Here is a 22,872-nt window from a genome sequence, read left to right as displayed (position 1 = left end):
CTGGGACTGACTCTGAGGAGTTCAGCAGATCCTAGGTCCTTCCAGACTTGTCCTTAAGGAGAGGGAGGTGAAATCACCCTTGGTCTGGAGTTTGCCTGAGGGATAGGAAGGAAGACTAGCTGTGTTTCTTGAGTGCCTGTTGGGCTGCAACTCCAGCTTCGCATGAGGCACTCACAGAGCTTTGAACCTGTTTTTTGTGTCAGGGTTCCTGACAGGAAGAGTAGAAGGGGCTAGAGGAAGTCACTGAGCTACCCAGGCTGGGCAGGCAAAGCTGTTGGAGACTGAGTTGCTGGCATTTGGAGAATCATCTGGCTCCATGAGTAACTCTTCTGAGTATGGAGTATCCCTGGAAAGGACCGGTTTTGGCACAGTCCTCCTTAGAGTCACGGCTTGCAGGAGATGGCCATGAACTCCAGAGAGGCAGTGTGTTTGCTGACACATGGGCCTACACACATGCGCACGAGGCCCAGTGTTTACCATCACTGACAGACTGTATTTAGAAGCAACGTTGGAAGTGAAAAAAACCTCCGCACAGTCAAGCAGCATTCGTTGGGTGGCAGATGAAAGTTGGGCACTCCAGGGAGCAAGACCTTTTGTGAGAGGAGAGTATATTCTAAGGCTTCTCAAAGGGCAGCAGTCATTTCCTGCCTCTGCTCTGTGCTCACCTTCCCATAAAGCAAGAGATGTAGTGCATGCCTTTACCTCTTGGGAGTAGATGATGGTTTTCCCAGAGGTCCTGGAGTTGTGTTTCCTGTTTCTCACCATACATAAAACCAAGCGTTAAACTCACTCATAACCTTTAACCACTATATTTGACTTGGAAATGTTTTTCCTTTAAATAACCGGATCCTCTCTGTCTTGTGCAGACACAGCTGGAAGGGACTCTCACAAGAGTCTGATCATGCTGGGACCCTGAGCGTGGCGTTCTAGCCTGTGAAACTGTGAGCAGTTTTTCAGTTTTTCACAAGCTATCCAGCTGGGGAGATAGATGCTCAGCAGGGGAAAGCACTTGCCTCCAAGTCTGATGACCTGAGTTCAATCCTTAGGACTCATTCTGGAAAGAGAGCACCAACTCCCACGGGTTGTCTTCATTAAAAGTACTGAAGCAGGTGTACACGCTCATGCTCACACACACATGTGCACACCCACACATAAACCCAAATAAAACTGTAACCAAAAAATTTAAATTAAAATAAAATAAATGCTATCTACTTCGGTGTCTGTTATGATAGCATCCTGAATGGACTAAAACTTTCACTAAGTTATCAAGGTCAATGTCAACCATAAGTCATATGATTTGGGGTGGCTCCTGGGCAGAGCACTTGACTAGCAGGCATAAGGTCCTGCATTCGGTCCTAGGTCATGGCAAGAACAAACAAAAAAGCTAAATCAGAAAGGTCAGTATGTTTTCAGGGTATGCTACATTGAGAACAACACTTTGCCTACGCAACTTTCCTCCAGCAAACCTTAATCCCAACCTAATTATAAAACCGTGATAGGGAAGTAATATATGAATAATGAAATAAATAAACTTTAAAAAAGAAAAACCAAAATAATAATAATAATATAGAATACAAGCAAAACTGAATTTCATATGTGCATTAGTTAATAATATTGCAAAAAATGCTGGTTCAATAACTGTGGTGACTATCTTGTTTGTTTGCTCGAGACAGAGTCTCATGTAGCCGAAGCTGGCCTTGAGCTCAATATGTGGCAAAGGATGACCTTTGGCTCCTGATCCTTCTGGCTCTACCTCCCAAGTACTTGTCCTCCAGGAGTTCACCATCATGCCCAGCTTCAGCTGTGCTACATGTAACCCTACTAACAGGATATGTTGATAATAAGGTAAAGCAGGCATGCCATACGTACGCGCACTGCACAAGTTACTTTGTACCTTTTCCACTAATCAAAAACTGTTTTAAAATAAATTACCTAGAAAAGAGCTGCCATGTGCTCAAATCAGTCCCTCAAAAAGAAAAGATAGAGACCTGCTCGCTTGCAAATGCTCTTAAGATCACCTGTTATAGTGGTTTCTGATATGTATAGCTTTAAGCAAAATAGTATCAAAATATTAACCAGAAGTCTAATCATATTAAATAAGCACAGACTCCTCTGGCTGGTAAGGGTGGTGCCCCTGTGCCTTCTGTCTCCCTCGTCCTCTGCCTCCTGTCTGCCTCCAGGTTCCTCTGAGGAATACTCCTCCAACCCTCATAACATCTCAGTGTGGCCTGGGTATCTCAGGAAGTATTTTCTTTCCTAAAGACAGCTTTTGATGTTCTTCTGAATCCTGACCACTACCATGATTTTAACATTCTTTGTTATGTAGCATTGAATCCACAATATTTACAATGCTTTCCTTCCTTCCTTCCTTCCTTCCTTCCTTCCTTCCTTCCTTCCTTCCTTCCTTCCTTCCTTCCTTCCTTCCTTCCTTGTTTTGTTTTAGGAGACAGCCTTGGCTGTCCTGGACTCACTTTGTAGACGAGGCTGGTCTCACAGAGATCAGCCTGCCTCTGCCTTCCTGAGTACTGGAATTACAGGTGCACACCACCACACCTGGCTTACAATGTTTATTTAATAGCCAAAAGTCTGTACAGTTTTTTTTATGATTATTCTTTTACTTTTTTTTAAAAGGTGGGTACTTTTTCCTCTGCCCCATCTTTGTTGCTTACTTCCTGGACAGGATAAATATTCTTTGTTCCTATAATAAAGATCATGCCTCTGTCCTGCTGACCCTGGACCAGTGTGGTGACTATATGCTTCCCCATAACAACCTTTGCTTCCCCATCCCATGAGGCTCTATGTATCTAGTTTCTTCCCTCTGCCAACTTGTATGCCACTGTCTCTTTACTGGACATGTGGAGGCCAACCTCAGGCCCATGATACTACCCTCTTTGTTTTCTAGGCTGCCAGGCACTGCTGAAAGTTGTCTCAGGAGCATGGAGATTAGGGCGTCACTAAAAATGCATGTGTGTTTTTAAATTTTTCTTTCATACAATACATCCTGACCACAGTTTCCCTCCCTTCATCTTTCCCAGTCCCACCCATACATCCCCCCCCTCCACCACACCCACTCCTCCTCCATTCCCCGTCAGAAAAGAGCAGGCCTCCCAGGGTTATCAACTGAACACAGCATAACAAGGTACAATAGACCAGACACAAACCTTCATGTCGACGCTGGACAAGGCAACTCAGTAGGAAGAAAAGGGTCTCAAGAGCAGGCAAAAGAATTGGACATACCCCACCACACACACACACACACACACACACACACACACACACACACACACAGTTCTCCTCTGCTCACACCAGGAGTGTTCAAAGTGTTGTGCTCTCTTGCTTTCTCAGACCTGGTTTAGTCTATTTTCGCTCGCATATCTGACTTTCTCCCTGCAATTACTCTGTTTTTTATTACCAAGTTTAAAACTTAAATTTCAAGCAAAGGAATAAAAAGTGTTATCTCAATGAATATACAAGATACAGAACACAACAATAAAAATAATTACCTTCAGAGGGAATAGAGCTGACTTCTGTTGTTTCCTCTAAGCCCTATGATCCCAAAGTCTCACAGACAATACTGCCCAGTCCCTCGATTTTCCAAACTCATGGGCGTGACTCTTATTTATGAGGAGGCAGTCTGAGAACCTGAACATGTGTCAAAGATGATAAAAGTTACAAAAAGGCATCTGCAACCAAGGCACAGAATACAAGCCACAGAAAGCATGAAGTCACTCTTGTCAAAATTACCAAGGCCTCTTTAATAACTCATTTACTTAATTCCTTCATCAAATACTTTTATTTGAGTTTTTCCTAGTTAAACATTTAACATGTGCCACTGTACCACATGGTACAACATAGACAAAACACAGAAAATTAGGTAGAGTCAGTGCTGTGGGGGTGGGGGTGGGTAGTCAGGGAACATATACACATTTAAACTGTCCTGGGATGGATGTGAAATGCTGAGAAGTTTCCAGGCTTGATCTCTGGGTTTTCTTCTCCTTCTCTGCTGCTTCCATCACTCATTTCCGCATATTCTTTTCTGCTTGTCCTTTGTACATTGGTGTTTGGTGAGATTCTGGCCTAAGCTACTCTCTTTTTCCTCTGTTCCCTTGCAGGGTACAGAGAAGCCACTCAATAAAGGTTAATTGATTCTATTTTCAGTTCCATAGCTACCCTGTCAACTCTCTTCAAACCCAAGCTGTGGCCACACATTTATCCAGGATCTGACCAAGCAAATACGAAATGGCATTCTGTGCTTCCTAATGTAGGTTCTATCGTTCTTGTTCTCTAACTGCAGCCCGAGTCGGTGTGTGGGTCACTGGGATCATCCTCAGGGTTAGCAGGATTCGGTGGCTATGTAAAGATTTAGAACTCCACAGGCTGTCAAGAAGTCTCTGCTACATCTCATCTTGATTATTTGCTCATTGTCCTACAATTTCAAGGTTTTTCAGTCATCCTCGTCAGCCGCCCTAGTGGTTTTCCTCCAGGGCTTCTCACTGTCTTGGATTTTTGAGAAGCAAGTCCTTTGTAGCTGAGAAAATTGCCAAAGAGAATGAGGCCAGAGGCACGCACAGTCCTCCAAATAATTTGATAATTTCAAAACCCTGGTCTGTGACTAATAAGTACACTCTTAGTATAATGGAATCATTTAATCTGGATGCTAGAAGGACACAGAAGATCATAGGCAGGAGGGGTTTACAGATGGAAAGACACGGGTATATTAGGTCATTTCTCTGTCGAAGTTGAGGAGGGAGTTGTGAAGTTAACCCACCTGCCAGTTACTCTAGGTTGACCTATGAAATTTATCCCTGTCCTCTCCTTTTTATTTCTATGATTTATTATTTGTCGATAAACAAAAATGCCCCATCAAATCTTAGAATGTTAAAGTATGTGTAAACAGAGGACTTCGGAGATGGCTTGGTGATTAAAGTACTTAGGTAATCACAGGACCAGAGTTTGCATTCCCAAACACACATGTAAAAACCCAATGAGGTGGTATGTCCCTCTAACACAGGTGCTCTTGGGCCAAGTCAAGTACATTCTGGGAGCTCACTGGATAGCCAGTCTCACTGAAATAGAGAATACCAGGGTCACTGAGAAACCCTGTCTCAAAAAACAATGTGGATATCAATAGATAAGGGCATACACTGACATCAAACTCTGACCCCCACATGTACCTGCAGGTCTACAGAAATTCAGGAGAGAAGAGGGCAGGAGTTCTTGGGTCAGGGTCTTTCATGAAGCTATGCTTCAGTGGCAGCTGTCATCTGAGGCTAGAGTATCTGACCAGAGTTATCCAGTTATAGGCTCACATAGGACAGGCCTCAATCTATACCACAAATGCCTTTCCATAAGGCTGCCTGAGACCCTAATAACATGACAGATGTCTTATCCAGAAGAGTGTGTATGTATGTATGTATGTATGTATGTATGTATGTATGTATGTGTGCGTGGGGGGAGGTTCTTGGAGCCTTACATTAGAGGTTACACTGTCCTATTTCCATTGCATCTTGTTGATTGCAGAGGTCAGCTCCATTTGTTGTAGGGGAGGACCACACAGGAGTTGAATATCAGGAGGATGGGTCCTCTGGGACAGTCTCTCTAGTGGCCTAACACATTGGACCAGCACCACAGCCAAGACTCCTTCTGCCTTTGCCTAGGGTAAAGCTACATAACCTCTGAATACTTCCTCTCTTCATCTGGTTCCTTCTTTTTCCAATACAAATTCCATGTGACTGCCTGAAGCATCTTGGAAAAGCACAGCTCTGATGAGTTCATCCTTATTATTTTGCCCTCTGATGTTTTATAGAGAGGCCAGGTTTCTTGTTAAGATTATTTTAAATTTACAGCACAAACAAGAACAAGGCCAAGAATGAAGTGAGCTACTTTTTAACAAGCACATATAAATCAGAGATGTAAATTAACACTGTCTCAAGGAAACCAGGAATTATTATCTTCTTTCTGGCTATCAGTTAAAAATTAGTACATTTTCCTATCTTTTGGTATTTTAAATGCTGAGAAGCATTTTCTTGTTTATAATATTCTGTCCTACTATCAGGTTTGATGGTTTTTCTGTTTAATACATTGTCACCATGTTGTGTTTCCTAAATATGGCCAAACTTTTGCATAGTCTGGTTTTTTGTTTGTTTGTTTTTGTTTTTGTTTTTGTTTTGTTTTGTTTTCCAGGTGGAGTAGCTTCTTCACTCCACAGCTTGTGCTCTGTACGGCTACATCACCGAAAATCCCACCCCAGCATAAATGACAACTCACGAAAGTTCCCTGACTTATAGACAGCTCCACCAAAAAACTCTCCTCTCCTATAACAACTGTTTACTGCTTATACAACTTAGGGGGAAATCCTTGTACATTTCTGAGTTTCCTGAGTCCTGTAAGTTTTATGAGCTTTCTGCTCCTATGAGTTTCCTTAGTTTCCTGAGTCTCATGGATCTTTCTTGTCCTTCCAGGAAGGAGTAGTTCAATTCATTGGGAATAATGACACAAAATGGAAACATTTCTTATGGTTCTGGAGGCTAAGAAGATCAATATCAAGGTGCCCACAGGTTTTATGCCTGACAGGGCTCTGTTTTTCTTGTTATGATGGTGGCCTGGCTTTATTGTTTTCTGGAAAAGCATATAATTAATTGGTAACTGTGGCCTCTGGGGTGAGATGAACCATGATTCTCATGAGACAGAAGCCTACTCAGAGCCATAATAGTGTTTTATAGCCATGAAGCATGTGAAGCCTCAAAGCAATTCAAAGTCTACCAAAGTCTATCTTCAATAGTGGCTGTTGTAGATGTTTGAACCCACATTGACACAGTGAGTTTGTGTTAGATGTAAGTCTGTTTGCCATAAAGGAAAAATAAGAGATACTCATCAGGGAATTGGACTCTTAAGTCATTCTGATGAAGCAGGGTCTCCTTCTGTGGCAGCCAAAACCAAGAATACTAAAGATTTACTAGAAGGCCAAGCTAGAAAACAAAGGAAATGCATGATAAATTTTAAGTTCGTGTTAGTTTATATAGTTGCATATCAGTGTTTTATAATAAAATGCCTCAGAGCTGCAATTTGTAAAAATGATTCAGTACAAGCCAAATCAGTGCCTTGGCACATTTTCCTGTTTAAATTTGAGGGCTTTAAAACTGGATTGTAGTATTTGAGGATTTATATTTAGTAGTGACAAATAAATGTGCCCATTTAAATGTTTTCATTGCTCACTACTCATTTAGCAAAGGACTTGGGTTTCTGAAGCTCAAACCCAGAGCCTTACATATGCCAGGCAAGTGTTCTATCACTAAGCCATGTCACCACAGCCAAGCAATGGTATTTGTGTGTGTTCTTTGCGGTAGCCAAAAAGCCCTATCAGTCTAATGCAGCATTTCTCAACCTGTGGGCCATGACCCTTTTGGGGACTGAATGACCCTTTCGCAGGTGTTGCATATCAGATATTCTGCATATCATATATTTACATTATGGTTCATAGCAGTAGTAAAATTACAGTTATGAAGCAGTGGCGAAAAAAAATTATGGTTGAGGATCACCCCAACATGAGGAAGTGTATTTAAGTGTTACAGCATTAGGGAGTTTGAGGATCACTGGGCTAATGACGAACACATAGATTGGAAACTCAATACGTGGTGAGTATCTGATGGAATTAGCACAAGTTGCTAATCAGGAATCCCTCCCAAGTATAACCTGACCGGCTGCTTGGCACACTGTAATTAAAACTGAGGGGGTGAGATGGCTCAGCGTACAGAGGCTCTTGCCACCAAGCCTGATGATCTGAGTCTGACTCTGGGAATTCACACAGTAGGAGAGAACCAACCCCACAAGCTGTTCTGTGACCTTACGCTTCTGCTGTGACATGCACACGCACACACAAATAAATGAGTAAGTGTTAAAAAAAAATAAGTGAATTTGGCTGCAACCTTGACCTCAGAAATATGAACACTGTCTACCAGAGAGGAAAAGCTCTGCTGTCACATGGCAAATGGGTGGAAGAACCAGACGGGAAAGTTGAAAACTTTCTGAAGTTTCCTTTTAACATTGGCACACATGCCACCTGTGGGTGGAGCCTTTGTGGTCTAATCCTTTCTGAAAGTGTCCTTCTTACTGCTATTACTACGGCAATTAAGTTTCAACATGAATTTTAGAAGGAAAAACATTTAGATCATACACCTCTCTCCAGAAGTTTATGATGTTTTGAAAATAGGACCGTGTCACACCCACCTAACGAGGGTCCCATGTACCACCAAACGGTGTAAGTCCTTAGGAAAGTTTAGCTTAATGACATCAAGTGGATTCTGGGAAATTTTCTGTAAAAATAGTATTGATTTCCCTATAAGAAAGGGTTCTCTATTAAAAGTGTTTTTCTTTTCTTTGCTGAAACACAGAATTAAACAATAAAATTTTAGAAATGCATAGAGAAAAATATTGGAACTAGGTAAATAACGGTAACGAATATAGTCATAGTAATAAGAATAACCAACTTGTAGGGAGCCAGTCTGCTCTGAGAGCAGAGCAGTATGTATCTTGTTTAATTGCCACCCCTAGACGGGAACCAGGATCATCTCCACTCGGTAGATGAGACAACTGAGATTGGAGGAGCTGGCTTTCCTAACCTCACAGCAGAGAGGTGGCAAGATAGGGACTCACTGTCCTGTGTAGCCTGGCTCTGCCCTCCGGAGCAATCCTAGCTTTTCTGCTCCCTGCTTCATCCCACCCACTATCTATCTATCTGTCTTCCCACTAATCCTATAATTACAATGGCTGGAGTTTTTCAAATTCTGAATTTCAGAATACAGCTCTTTGAAGAAGCAAAGCAGGGCCTTTTCTATTCCAGCTCTTTTACTGACTGTATTTAAAGCATACAACCTTTGAGTGCGTGAGTGTGTGTGTGTGTGTGTGTGTGTGTGTGTGTGTGTGTGTGTGTGTGTTCAGGGACCAATCCCATACCCTCACACCTGCTAAGCAAATGCTCAACCATTAAGTTACACTCCCAGTCCTCCTCAGATACTTTTTTAAGCCTTCCTATTATAAGATAAAATGTAGACACAGGAAATGACACATGAGGGGCAGAGTTGCCAGCCATGTCAGAAGCCCCCTGATCCTCCTCTATTCACAGCTTCCACCCTTCACAAAAGGACTCTCTACCAAGTTAAGATCTCCTCATTTATATCACCCACTGTGACCGTTGACATTCTTATGTAGTCTTCCTCTCAAAATAGAAAATGGACACATCTCACCAGCCTCTTGTATGTACTCTGGTTCATCTTGCAGCTGCCGCTTTGAGTTACACAAACATGGGAGCACATTCTGTGCAGCGTCTCACAGTGCCGACTCTGCAGGTCACACTTTTGACATGTTCTCTGTCCTCTTAGTCTCCTGCAAATTGATTTCTGGGAGCAGAAGGTGGGCTCTTCTCAGCCGGCCTGTGGAGCGTGCTGTGTTCTCTCGTCAGGAAGCACACGCCGTCTGCCTGTCTCTCTGTTTTGTGATGTGAGTGGTCTTTGGAACTCAATGTCTTGACTTGTCAGCTTACTGAATGTTGCAAAATGGTCCATAGTTACTTTGTTAGTATACCTTTCAAAAGAGCTGCTTTTTCTCAACTACTATGGACTAAGTGCACACAAGAAAGCAACCAATTTTTTTAATTGATTGATTAAAAAAAAAAACCTTGTTTCATTTTCAATAGTTTTGCCCTGTAGCCCATGCTGACCTCAGACTCTGAGCAGTCCTTCTCAGCTTGTTATGTGCTAGTCTCACATCCCATCCTAAAGTGCAGTAACTGTGTCCCAAAGAGGTTAAGCAACAGACCCCAAATCACACAGCACTGAGAGTCACAGAGGTGAATTCACTAATCCATGACCACAGGGAACACTGGCGGCAGGGATAGAGTTAGCTGGGTGCTCTCCTATCTTCCACATTCACTTGACTCTTTAGGGAGCAAACTCTGGGTTTGGAACCAAAAAGCTGTTCATGAGAAAAAGAGCAGCCAGTCTCTGAAGCATTGTTCATCCTCCCCCGTCCTGGCTCTTTGTCTCTGCTTCTCTGCCTTGCAGCCTGGCTAGAGTCATTGGTAGGGGATGGCCATCCTGCAGCATCTGCACTGCTCCAAGGTGGTGACACGGAGGAAGGCATGTCTGTTGCTGTGTGGACAGGCTCTGGCCACCACAATGCACCCTCCTGCCAAGCTCTGTCCGGCTCTCAGCAGGAAAGTAGGAACTCGGCTCAGAGTAGAAATGCCAACCTCTCAGCTGATTGAGAGCTAGCCAAGAAACCACTCTCCACCGTGTTAACTTGGGAGGGGCAGAGTTTTAACAGAAGAAATGGGGTAATAGATAATAGAGGAAATGGCAAAGTATAAGAAAAGAGGGAAATGGAGCCTTCTAAATGCTCATTCTCCTGTGTGTGTGTGTGTGTGTGTGTGTGTGTGTGTGTGTGTGTATGTGTGTGTCCAAGGGGGTGGGGGAAGAAGGGGAGACTGCTGTCTCTAGACCCTCCCACAGTCCATCTGTTTGTACTCCTTCGCTCACATGACTGATAACCTCAGACCCACCTCCTTCTTTTCCTGTCCCTTCTCTGCTCGTCTTTTAGCTGTCCCTGCTCTCCCTTCCGACAGGTTTTTTGATTAGAGGGAGAAAGGCCAGTGGGAGATAAGAACATGTTATTTTGTATAGGGCTGAAAAGCCCAACCAGCTTGATTCAGAGCCCCAAGGACAGGGACAAGGCTGCTACGGTGACTCTGGTCTGTGTCTGACGCACACTGTTGTGGTTTCCCTGGAGGGAAAAGGGTGGTTGCTTGGACAGGACTCTTTGGAGCGAAATGTTTGTAGCAGGTCAAAAAAGCAGCATCTTTGAGCTAAGAGAACTCAAGAGGCTGGTCGCACTTTTCCTTCTAGACTCTTTTGTACAGATGCTTTTGAAACTATAGTGTAGGGTTTTATTTTTTAATTTATGATGATTAAATTGATTTACCAAAACAAATTACAACCAGAATATCAAGAAAAAAACTAACAGAATACACAACAGGTCAGGATGGGTTACGTGAGAAAGTGAGTGTTTCACTGAGAGTGTGTGTGTGTGTGTGTGTGTGTGTGTGTGCGCGCGCGCGTGTGCATACAGCAGCATCAGGCTGCATACTGGTTGCACCGTGTTTCAGACTGAGGTTCATAGCTGACCAGCATTGCTCTGCAGAAGGTCTTAGGGGTACAGATGATGAGCTGGTTCAGCAGGCAAGGGCTTGCCGGCAAATCTGAGCACATGAGTTCAGTCTGACCTACATACACAGCAAACACACACATGCATAAATAAATGTGATAAAAACAAAGCTGTAGAAGTCTTAAACATCATGTGGTCTGTGCGGTTATGTAACTGAGAGCTGTGGTGTGTTGCTCTCTGACCGAGCCGAGCCTCCCTTGTCTGTGGCATGAATGAATGGGATCAGATGAGATCAGAATGATAAGGTCCTTCTAGGTCCTTGGTCCTGCGATGTTTAAGATGAGAGAGAACTCAACATCTTTCAAAGTGGTTTAAATGGAAGCGATGATCATATATGATCATGCTCACACCAACACACACACATCTCCCTTAAAAAGCGTGTTTTCCTTAAGGCTGAACTCATTCATTCATCAAGTGAAATGGCAGACACCAGTCCTGGTGCTAGGGAGTCAGCTGTGGGATGAGACTGGGAGGCGTCTACCTTGCAGCCTTCTTCTGTAATGCTCCTCTTTCCCCCAACATGTCAAGAAACAGCCTACTGACACAAAAGGAGAGCTATCTTTTTTCTTTTTTTTTAACCATTGTTTTGTGTTCTCAAGCTCCATGCAGTGGTGATATATCCATAGAGCACCAACCATGTGGGGCTTCAAGGGGTCTTTTGTGCTCAGAAAATGACCTTTTTTGAAAATCCCAAATCACTGGGCATATAAACATCCCAAACTACGAATTATTATTTTCTTTAAATAGTCTCTGTCTCCATCCCCAGGAACTCCTGAAAGCACACACGTGTCACTGGAAAGCAGCCCACATTCACTTGAAAAGTGTTATTTTTAGCTCTATGACATAGTAATCTACTCTCAGGAAAGGGGGTGAGAAACATCCTCCGAGGACTTTTGGAACAGGATGACATCTTCCTGGCCTGAAGACCGGGGTGTATTGTCTGGAAGAGAGGATGGCCCACGATGCATTTGGCTCTGAGGTGCTCAAAGCGAACTCAGGAAGAACCATGGGTGCAGAAGCTCCGGAGTCATCCTGGCCAGCAGAGGGCAGTAAGAACCTGTTTTCCACACCACTACGTGTGCCCAGTCATAGCTGGCAGTTGTCAACGTGACTGGCGTACAATCTTTTCCATACATGTTGGGTTCAATCAGAGCTCCCAAAATGACAGGGAAATAAATAAATTGAAAGGCGCTCCTCTTCCTTATTTTGAAACTAGACATGCAGATGTATTGTTTCATTTAATGGATGTTACATTTAACCGGTACACCCAGGTCTGGATTGGACTCTGTGAACAGAGCCTTCCAGAAGGCAGAACCTTCCTTTGCTTTCTGGAGACTCAGAGTCTGGATTCTTCCACAGGCAACAGACAAATGGTTTGTTGTCTCCTAAGGTGGCTCCACGTGGTCCTGAACAATGAGGGTGTTTCCTGAGGCGGAAGCTCTGGGGCCTGATATTGATATCCTGTAGAGCTGTGTGAATGGAATTCAGGAGGTAGCCTTTGGTGTCAAAGCTGTAAGAAATAGCAAACAGGAGTTTTTCCTATTGAATACTCCTAAGACTTGTGTTTAGGACAAAGAATTAAAATCCCTTTGTCTCCTTCACCTTCTAGGACCTGAAAATGTTTTAATCCTCCCCACCCAGTGAAAGCCCACTAGTTTTATCTAGGAATATGATGGCTGGAAGTATTTTCTTCTTGGAGTAGTGAGGCATTTTCCTTCCCTCCATTTCCCATTTGCTAATTCTCCTTATATTAGCCAAATATGATTGTGAGTTCAGGCTCCAACCAATGGGAGAAAGACTCAGTCCCCCCCCCCCCTCCTTAGAATTAAAAACCAAGTGTGCTCCTGTCATTGGTGTTTGCTCTTCAGGAGCACACTCTCTTGATCAAGAGTAAAATTTACCTTATCCAGACATTGCAGTTGGAATGGTGGTCTCTTTGAGACCCTAAATTTATTTCTAATATAGTCAGGCTTTGGGAAAGCAGCAAGGACTAATACCATAGCCTCCTGGGAGAATGCTGAGCCAGGAGGATCTGCTCTATAGGATCAGCTTAGAGGAAAGGGTCTGCCATTGTAAACCCAAGTTTTCCCAGTGTCTCTTTGATACTAAGACTGCGTCTCCCAGATCACCAGGTGAAATGAAAAGGACTAATACTAATGTGGGGGACTAATAAAGTGGAGGTATTAAAACAGTACAGAAAAATTGGTATTTTGCTGGCACTGTGAGTGAGTGAGTGTGTGTGTGTGTGTGTGTGTGTGTGTGTGTGTGTGTGTTTATAGATAATTATCTGTTTGTATGGACCAACTGTTATTATTTTTGTAGACTGAGTTCTAGGTTATACTAAAAACAGTATTGTACTCTTTCAACAAGATGGCACCAAAGCTGAACAAGGACCCTACTGCCCCTCCAAAGCCAAGGCCAAAGCTTTGGTAGCTAAGAAAGCTGTGCTGAAAGGCAGCCGCAGACATACTGAAATCTTCCCTACGACGCTATCCTCTGCAATCCAGAGAGACAGGGGGCACTAGGAGAAGCCCCAAAACCCTTGGAAGAGTGCATCAGCAGAAACAAACCTGGCCACCCTGCTGGCCTTGAATCCCTGGCCGCTCTGTGTGTCATGCAGAAGACAGAAGACAACAGCATACTATGTTTATTCTGAAGAGCAATGCCAACAAGCAATACTGCAAAAAGTTCTAAGGCTCTGTTGTGTCTAAAGTCAATGACCTGGTCAAGCCTGAAGGGGAGAAGAAGGCTTGTGTTCTTCGGGCTCCTCGCTATGATGCTGCAGATTTGATAATAAAATCAAGAGCTTCTGAAATGAATCCAGCTGACTAATTCTTAATATCCATTTTTCACTATTATAGGAAGGAAGTGCTGGATCCTTGACATGAATGATTTCCAACCAAGAGACAGAGTTCTTTTTTTTTTTTTTTTTTAACACTAATGTGAAGTAGTTGAGGGTGTATAAGGATGTCATGTATCTCCCTGCTTTCTAAGGAAAGAGCAGCCTGTGGAACTGCACTTCTGGAGCCCAGAGGGGTGTCATTGTACTACAGAGTGTGTTTGCTGAGACCGCCTACGCGTTCCAACACTGAAGGTTGTGTTGAGCAACTGGGAAATAACTGAGGTCCTTCAGGACACAAAGAACTCTGGAACAATGATGCTGAAGATCTTTGCCTTGTATTGATTTCCCTCTTGACACTATTGGACCCAGGCTGTCAACCTTTAGGTTTTTGTGTTTTCTCAAGTCAGACCCCTGAGACCAAAGCCCAGTAGCTACTGGCAGTAGAAATTCCTGCCCTCCAGATAAAGTGCAATATTTATTGTTTCGGAAAACAGAGGTAATGTGGTAAGCCCTGCACAGGTCTGTGCAGCTGGTCTTTGATTTTGCTGGTGTTTGCCCATGGGCTCTATTGATTGGTGTCATCATTACCAAGCACCAGAAGAAAAAAAAAGTGATTAACTAACTTGGTTCTTAGGCACTTTTAAAGCAATAAACTCCTTAGAACTGGATGGGACTGGATTCCCAACCCATCATTATTTTGGTTCATAACTGCTGTTCAGTGCCTTGGGTAATTGTGGTGATTTCAGAAACACACACCTGCCTAGGAATCTTGCCTTTCCTCTTGCTATGGGACCACTACAAGCTACATGATTTCTCTGATGTGTTTTCATTACTATAATCTACATATCACAAGTCTCCTACTTTACTGACAGAAAGAATGAACAAATGACAGCAGTAATGTCTCTATTACTATTTTAGTTCCAAAGGGATGGGGAGCTACAGATGGATGAATATTATAGATAGATAGATGGATAGATAGATAGATAGATAGATAGATACATACATACATACATACATACATACACAGATAGATGTGTATTTTTATTTCAGTAGCTGTGTCTCAGAGGGCTCATCTGATTCTGACATGTCCCATTCTTGCTCCCCAGTACCTGTATTTCTCTGCAGATGCTCTTCTTCTGACTTCATTTATGTTGCCTGCCATATCTCACCCTCACACCCAGACAGGGGTTTCTGAGAATGAGATCATGTTTGCCATTTGTTTATTTGTCTTCAGTTTTTAAAAGAAGCTCATTGTCTGGGCCCTTAAGTGTCCAGCTACCAGAACACAAAATAATTACAGGCTGGTAAATACAGGATCTCAGGAATCTCTGGGACCTTCGCCAGCAGCGAGCATTGAATCCCTCAGATTCTGAACCCATAACTGTGAGGAGTAGGGATAAGCCTTCCCAGACTAGTCGTGGGTACCTGAAAATGCCCTTTAACAAAACAGAACAGTCAAGGCCATGGTTCAGCGACCATGGCTCTTATAGCACAGGAAAGGTCTTGGATTTAATTCCCCTCACAATAAAAACAGACAGACAGACAGACAGACAGACAGACAGACATAGCAACAAGCCCCAAGCAAGGGTCCTTAAAGAATCTCCAGTGTTCTCCCCCAAATGTGTTCAGTGGTTTCCATACATTTAAATAGCTAAGTAAGAATCTTTGTGGCAAGATAGAATTCAGAAAGGGTTCATCCTCAGCACCCATAGCCTTCCTTCTGGACCCTGCCAGACTTGTCTGATCCTAAGCATCTCTGAGAGGTGGTACCTAGGATTATGAAGTCAGAGACCAGAGCCTGGGGAGCCAGAAGGCTTGAGGATAAGGAAAGGGGGCCTTATAGAAACAGAAGAAGGTTGTGGGTGTGGTGGGAAATCTTTCTGAGTAGAAGTGAAGAGAAAGAAATGAAGGTAAAATGGAGGAGTAACCACATTAGGGGAGGATAGAAGAAAGAAGAAAAGGAGGAGGGGGAAGATGAGGAGAAAGGAGGAGGATGAGGGGGGTAGTCCAGACACCCAGAGAGACACTGCAGAATCAAAATCAGCTGTGCCCAGATTTCCCACCAATGCTCCACATGGGAACAATATCAGGAGAATTCCAGGACCAGGTGAACACCAGGCCCAAGGCCAGCCTGCTGCCCTTGCCTGTTGCATTTGGTCGTGCAGCTATAGCCTATAGAGTAGCTGTCACTCCTCTTCTTCAAAGCCAGAATAGCTCATGCCTACTTGGACTTGAGGAAGGGCAAAGAGGACCTAGGAGAAGATGCTGGTGAAGAAAAATAACAGTGAGATGGCAGAACAAGAATAGAGAGCGTGTTCTCAGAGGCCATTAACTCAGGTCCTCATTCTGCTCTTTAGTTACTGAGTGCCTTCCAGGCAAGGCTTAACTTTCCTGCCTGTAAGAATTTATCCCCGTTCATCCCAGTCTTCATGTCCACCTTACAGTTTATTGAAAAAAATTAATGGAGCCCCTCTAATGTCTATTGTACCTATTCTGGCCATCTCAACGTTTAGTATTTAAATAAATTTGAATAGCCTATCTCTCTTATGTGCTCATTGAAGGCCCAGCACCAAGCCTGGTATGTATCATGTAGCAGTTATAATAAACATCTGCAGTCAATATATAATAATTAAACCTATGAGGAAGACCGTGGCCTTCAGTGTCTGGATTTATTGTCTACGTTTGTGGTGGCAGTTGTGAGCTTGCTGTTCCTTACTTAGTTTGTATTCCTCCAGAGACTCAGACATACTCAGGGTCCATGTACTCATCTCTAATTTATCATTTTCAGGTAAGGAATGAGTTTGAGTTTTATATTTTTAGGATGAGTATTCTGTTATAGTAAGAACAGTTATTATAAACAAATGAAGCTAACAATACTACTTACTGCACCATAAAATTATTTATTTTGTTGTCAGGAACATGTACATGTTTTCGTGTTTTACACATATATATGCATGCCATAGTTACATAGATATCCAATGTTGTGTGTGTGTGTGTGTGTGTATTTTCAATACATATATTCAAAAGTAACTATTAACTGTTTAAATAATACCAGATGTAAGAGTGTTAAATAAACATATTTCTTAAATTAAGAAGAATTATGTGTGTGTCCACATGTGCACATGTGCCCAAACTCACGCAGGTGACTTCCAACACCTGTGGAAGTCAGAGGGCACATTTTAGGAGTCAGCTCACCTTGCACCGTTTTGAATCAAGGTCTCTCTTATTTGTGCTGCTGCAGTGTATGCTCCAGGCTCACTGGACTGTAAGTTTCTGGGTGATTCTCCTGTTGCTGCCTCCCATCCACATCTGGAGTGCTAGGATTACAGACGCACATCTGTTATGGTCAGATGACCACATCTGACCAGGGTGGTCAGGCTTATGCAGTGATTACTATTGCTCATTGAGCCATCTCCTCTGTCTTCATGATTTATTTTACTATTTTGTTGCTTAATATAGTTGCTGCCAACTTTTCATTGTTAAATAAACATTGTCTTTTACTTAGTAATCATTACTAAAAAAGAACCAAGATTTTTTTTGAGTGTGTAAGACACTACATGTGACATTTTAACAGCCATGGAGTGGTTTATTTTCATGACACATTGTGGTGGTTTGAATAGGAATAGACTCATGTGTTTGAATGGTTGGCCCATAAGGAATGGCATTATTAGGGGGTGTGGCCTTGTCAGAGTAGGTGTGTCATTGTTGGAGGAACTGTGTCACTGTGGAGGTGGGCTTTGAGGTCTCCTATGCTCAAGCTACACCTAGTGTGGCACAAGTCCCCTTCTGCTGCCTGTGGATCAAGAGGTAAAACTCTCAGTTCCTTCTCCAGCACCATGTCAGCCTGGATGCTACCATGCTTCCCACCATGACCAAACCTCTGAAACTGTAAGCTAGTACTTAAATGTTTCCCTTTGTAAGAGTTACTATGGTTGTGGTGTCTCTTTGCAGCACTAAAACCCTAACTAAGACACACATGAAATGCTGTGTTTTTTTGTTTGTTTGTTTTTGTTTTTGTTTTGTTTTTCTGAGTTATACACTGAACCTAGGGAAGAAAATAGTTTGGCCAAGCCACAGCCATAAATATTGAGATAAGGTTTGTATACAGGTGGGCCTAACTGCTTATTCCTTGGTCCTCCAAAAGACACGGCTCTTAGGAACTGGTTTATAAGACTCAAAGGTATTAATTACATCTTCAAAGCTGAAACTGCACTTTCCAAGTTGCTGTCCAAAGCTTTGTGCTGTTACATAAAACCTAACTCGGGAACAAAATATTTTCTCCAAAACTTTGTCTGATTTCATTTTTAAAGCCATGAACCTCCAGGGATCCACGTGGAGTTTTTATTAAATTTTAAGTGCTGTTTTTAGAAGTAAAGCCATCCTGCCCTTTAGCACTGTCTTCCTGGAATGGTGACTGGACGATATCACAGTCTTGCTTGAGATTACCTAGTCCTGGTCCCTCACCTTTGATGGCAACTGGGGCACATGTGCCAAAGCATCAAAGGAAGGAATTTTTCTCCCTCCTCCCAACATTCCCTCCATTTCTCTGAGAAATGTTGGAAAGCATTTTCTATCCAGATAACAGGAGTCCCTTGTAGTCTTTGAACATCCTGTGTTCCCCCATTATATTAATGGCAGTGCCAGATAATGTGTCTCAAATAATAACGCTGATCAGCAAGTGTCTGGAGACATAATTGTAGTAAAGAGAGAGACACTGGGACATTTCCTTAGCAACTCAGGGACCTTCAACTGACCCATTTCATTTTCTCTTTCTCCTGAAATTAAGGACTGATTTTAGTTTCTTGTTGTGTGTGTGGGTAGGGATAAAAGTGACAAACAAGGTCTACCTTAGCTTTGTTTCCCTCTGAAGTCCTTTGAAGCACACAGGATGAGTGAGGGTCCTTTGGATTCTTCAATTTTCTGAAGAGCATTTGTTCCCTAAAGAAATCAACTTTCAAAGACCATCCGTGGCCCCCAGGCCACTCTTGTCATGGCTTCTAAGAAGAGGGACTGCACAGAGCAGGCATCAGCAGATGACGCACACTTTTCATTGACGTATTTTGTAGCCTTTTTGGTCAGTTGACCATGGATAATGAGTGTGCAGATAGGCCTGTGTCCGTGGACTACGTGTGAGGACAGCAATTGCTCTGAGAAGATAGTACTCTCAAGTCAGTATCACTCAAAGTCAAGGTCATCCAATAAAAACAAATGACTGTTATCAGCACAATGGATGAATTTAGAGAAGCATGGAAGAAAGTATCAGGGGTCATGGGAATTTGTCATCAGCATGTCATGGTCATAATCTAATTACACTTATAATTACACTTATTTAGGTCTTACTGTGTTCTAGAAACAATGATAAGGACACTCCACAGCATACTTCATTTAACTCTCCCAACGTTTTTTTTTTTTTTTTGAGATAACAGAATGATTATGCACTTATGGATAGATTCTAACTTTCCGGCTTCTTGCAACGTTATGTTCAAGTGTAACTTTCTGAGGCTGCTGGTTATGTCCCATCTTTTGTGTCTCTTCATGGTCCTGCCACTTCAAACATTCTTTCTCATTTACTTAATGATTACGTTTATTCCTTAACCTTCCCCCAGCTCCTAACTTGAATGTTCACTCTTTGAGGAGAAAGGTTTTGGTGTGTCAGGCTTATAGTAGCGTCTTAAATGGGTAGAACAACAAATGAAGATGGAGCTAATGAACACCTCTCTTAAAATCACGTTCTAAGTGAGGAAAGGAGTAGGGCTGAGACTCTTCTCCATTCCAGAGTCTTGATGTTTAGAATACTGCAAAATAGGGTTGATAAGATGGCTCAGTGGGTAAGAGCACTTGCTGTGCAAGCATGGAGACCTGAGTTAGGATCCCAATCATCCACATAAAAATGTGAGCATGACTGTGCATTACTGAGCAGAGGCAGGTAGATTCTAGGAGCCCCTGGAAAGCTAGCCTAGCCCAACCATGAGCTTCCAGAATAGTGAAAGACCTGGCCTTGAAGAAATAAAGCAGAGAGTGATGATGGAAGACACTGGACATTCAGTGTCCTCCTCTCGTCTCCACACGTGTGCACTTGAACACACCTGCATATCCATGCACATAGACCATACCCCATGCAGATATACACTAAAACAAGACAAAACAAAAGTGCTGCAACACTGCTACTCTTTCATATGTTCTCTCTCCTATCTGCACACCCTCTCAAAGGTATTCCATTGCCGAAATTCATCCAGTGCTGAAGCAAGAGGGTTACAAGTCTAGGCCAGTCTGCACTATTCTGTCTCCTTAAACAAAACAAGCTGGGTATGGTGGTTCCCATTTGTCATCACATCATTTAGAAAGCTGAGGCAGGAGGATCATAGCAGGTTTAAGTCCAGACTGCCCTGGTCTTATGGAAGCACATTTGGATGCAAAGCTCCCTGGATAACTTTGCTCCCTGCTAATACAGACATCCTCAAACAAGACAGCAAGAAGAGCAAAATGAATCTGTGTGCAGGAGCATCTTCTATGACTTCAGGCCCATTTAGCTGAAATTCCTAAGGCTTGCTCAGTTCCCATGGCTGACTCTGTGTCTTCTCAGTCAGTCATCTGGGGCCTACTTGGTTTGGGGATGAAGCTATGTATTAGCTGTATGCTTCAGGAGCAGCTATAGATTTTATTATGTGGGGTGCACTCCCATCATTTAAAATATTTAAAAATATTTTAATGGGATGACGGGTTACACTCCACACTAAAGCATTTATGCAGCACATCCGAAGCCTGGATTTAGTTTCTACCCTACCACCACACACACACACACACACACACACACACACACACACACACAGATATGTAGAGAGTCGGTTCTCATTTCAGCATATCCTCAAACGTAAGAAGTATACGTGAACCTGTGTCTATGGAGGTGTTCCCTCTTCTTCCAGGGTGAAGGAAGAAGGGCTTGTGAAACTGCTCATGGCAGACCCAGAAGAAACATACTTTGGCCATATAGGAGAATGGGTAACCTAAGGCAGTCTCTCTCAAGTCCCTGGGATAGCTGTAAGAGGTCAAAAAGCCAGATTCTCTGAAAGTGCACAAATGAGCAGTCTTTGCCCAGGAGAGGGATTGAGAAATGCTCCCCAAATGTGCAGACCAAGGCCCATAAGCAAGAAACAGTTTCTAGGAATTTTATGTAAGAAGTGGAAAATAGCAAGAGCTGGAGAGGACAGGAACTCCACAAGGAGAGCAACAGAACAAGAAAATTTGAACACAGGGAACTTCCCAGAGACTCATACTCCAACCAAGTACCAGGCATGGAGATAACCTAGAACCCCTGCACAGATGTAGCCCATGGCAGTTTAGTGTCCAAGTGGGTTACATAGTAATGGGAAGAGGGACTGTCTCTGACATAATCTGATTGGCCTGCTCTTTGATCACCTCCCCCTGAGGGGGGAGCAGCCTTACCAGGCCACAGAAGATGACAATGCAGCCACTTCTGATGAGAACTGATAGTCTAAGATCAGAAAGAAGGAGAGGAAGACCTCCCCTATCAGTGGACTTGGGGAGGGGCATGCATGCAGAAAGGGGAGGAAGGAGGGGCTTATGGGGGGATACAAAATGAATAAAGTGTAATTAATAATAATAATAAAAAAGAAAACTTTAAAATGAAAAAAAGAAAGTTTCTAATGCATATTTTGTAATAATGATGATGATAATAATAATAATAATGCCACCATTATCAATTGGAAGTACAAAACTCAAATACATGTTACAAAGTTAAGAAAATGTAACATATAAAATGCTTTTGAATTTTTACAGGATTTGAAATGGCACACAAATGAAACTGAACATGTATGATTAGAAAAAGGATTTATTAATGGCGTTCCTGTTAGCGGCTGCTTAATAGACTAATTTTTTGTTGTGTTTCATTGGCAAAACAGTGCCTTGAGGCATGCTTTCAGTGCATTTTACTGTAATAGTAATGCTACTTTTTGGCCCCATATGAATCATGGGAGATCAAGACGTTATGCACACATCCTTAGCCTTTGTGTAAACCCACTCATCTGCTATTACTGTACTCAGCCAAGGGATAAATTGGGTGTCTTACTATAGAGGTTTGTTTGCCCTGTTGCACCAAGTTCTTATACATCCTAGAAATAAATAAAAACAGCTGTTATGGTTTAAAGAGACTTTTCCCCTGGAGCTGCTTTTACTGTAAGGTATAGCTTCCTATGAAACTTAGAATGCCGAATACAGTGAGTCTTCCAAATGGATTAGGGTTGCTGTGCTGTGGGCATCTCCAGGGCATTAGTTACAGTACACTGCTTTTTGAATAGAAGAGCAGAATGCCATCTTTTAATACCCATTGAGTGTGATGGAGGCGATAATTGAATGGCAAAAGCACTGCCATTGGAAGGGAGCAATGGAGCGTCCTCTAGTCCCTTTAGGGAAGGCAAGCGGAGGAATCTGAGAAGCTGACAAGCCCAAGAGCTCGGTTCCAGCTTCTGATGGTAAGAATGGTAACCAAGATGATCATATTTCTGCCAGCTGTTGCCACTTGCCACCTCCTCCTTTCTCCACTTCACCTTGAGATAAATTAACCCATGTTTGAAGCTGCTGACTCGACCATCTTCTGTATGTGACTTTGTGAGTGCAGAGCTGCCAACAATGAATCTCCACTGAGCAGCCTGTGTGGCACTGTGTATGGGGGCGGGGGATCTTTGCAGGGCTCTATGATGTGTGTTTTATGGGTCCTGTGTAAGCAGACATATCTTGTCTCCTGTCAGTGAGGACATAAATGAATATTACCAACTTACTATGCTTGGAAAGTGGCT

Source organism: Psammomys obesus, unplaced genomic scaffold (assembly GCF_907164565.1).
Source record: "Psammomys obesus unplaced genomic scaffold, mPsaObe1.curated_primary_1811, whole genome shotgun sequence".
Classification (NCBI taxonomy): domain Eukaryota; kingdom Metazoa; phylum Chordata; class Mammalia; order Rodentia; family Muridae; genus Psammomys; species Psammomys obesus.
The sequence above is the reverse complement of the archived record's forward strand: the minus strand, read 5'-3'. Positions refer to the sequence as shown.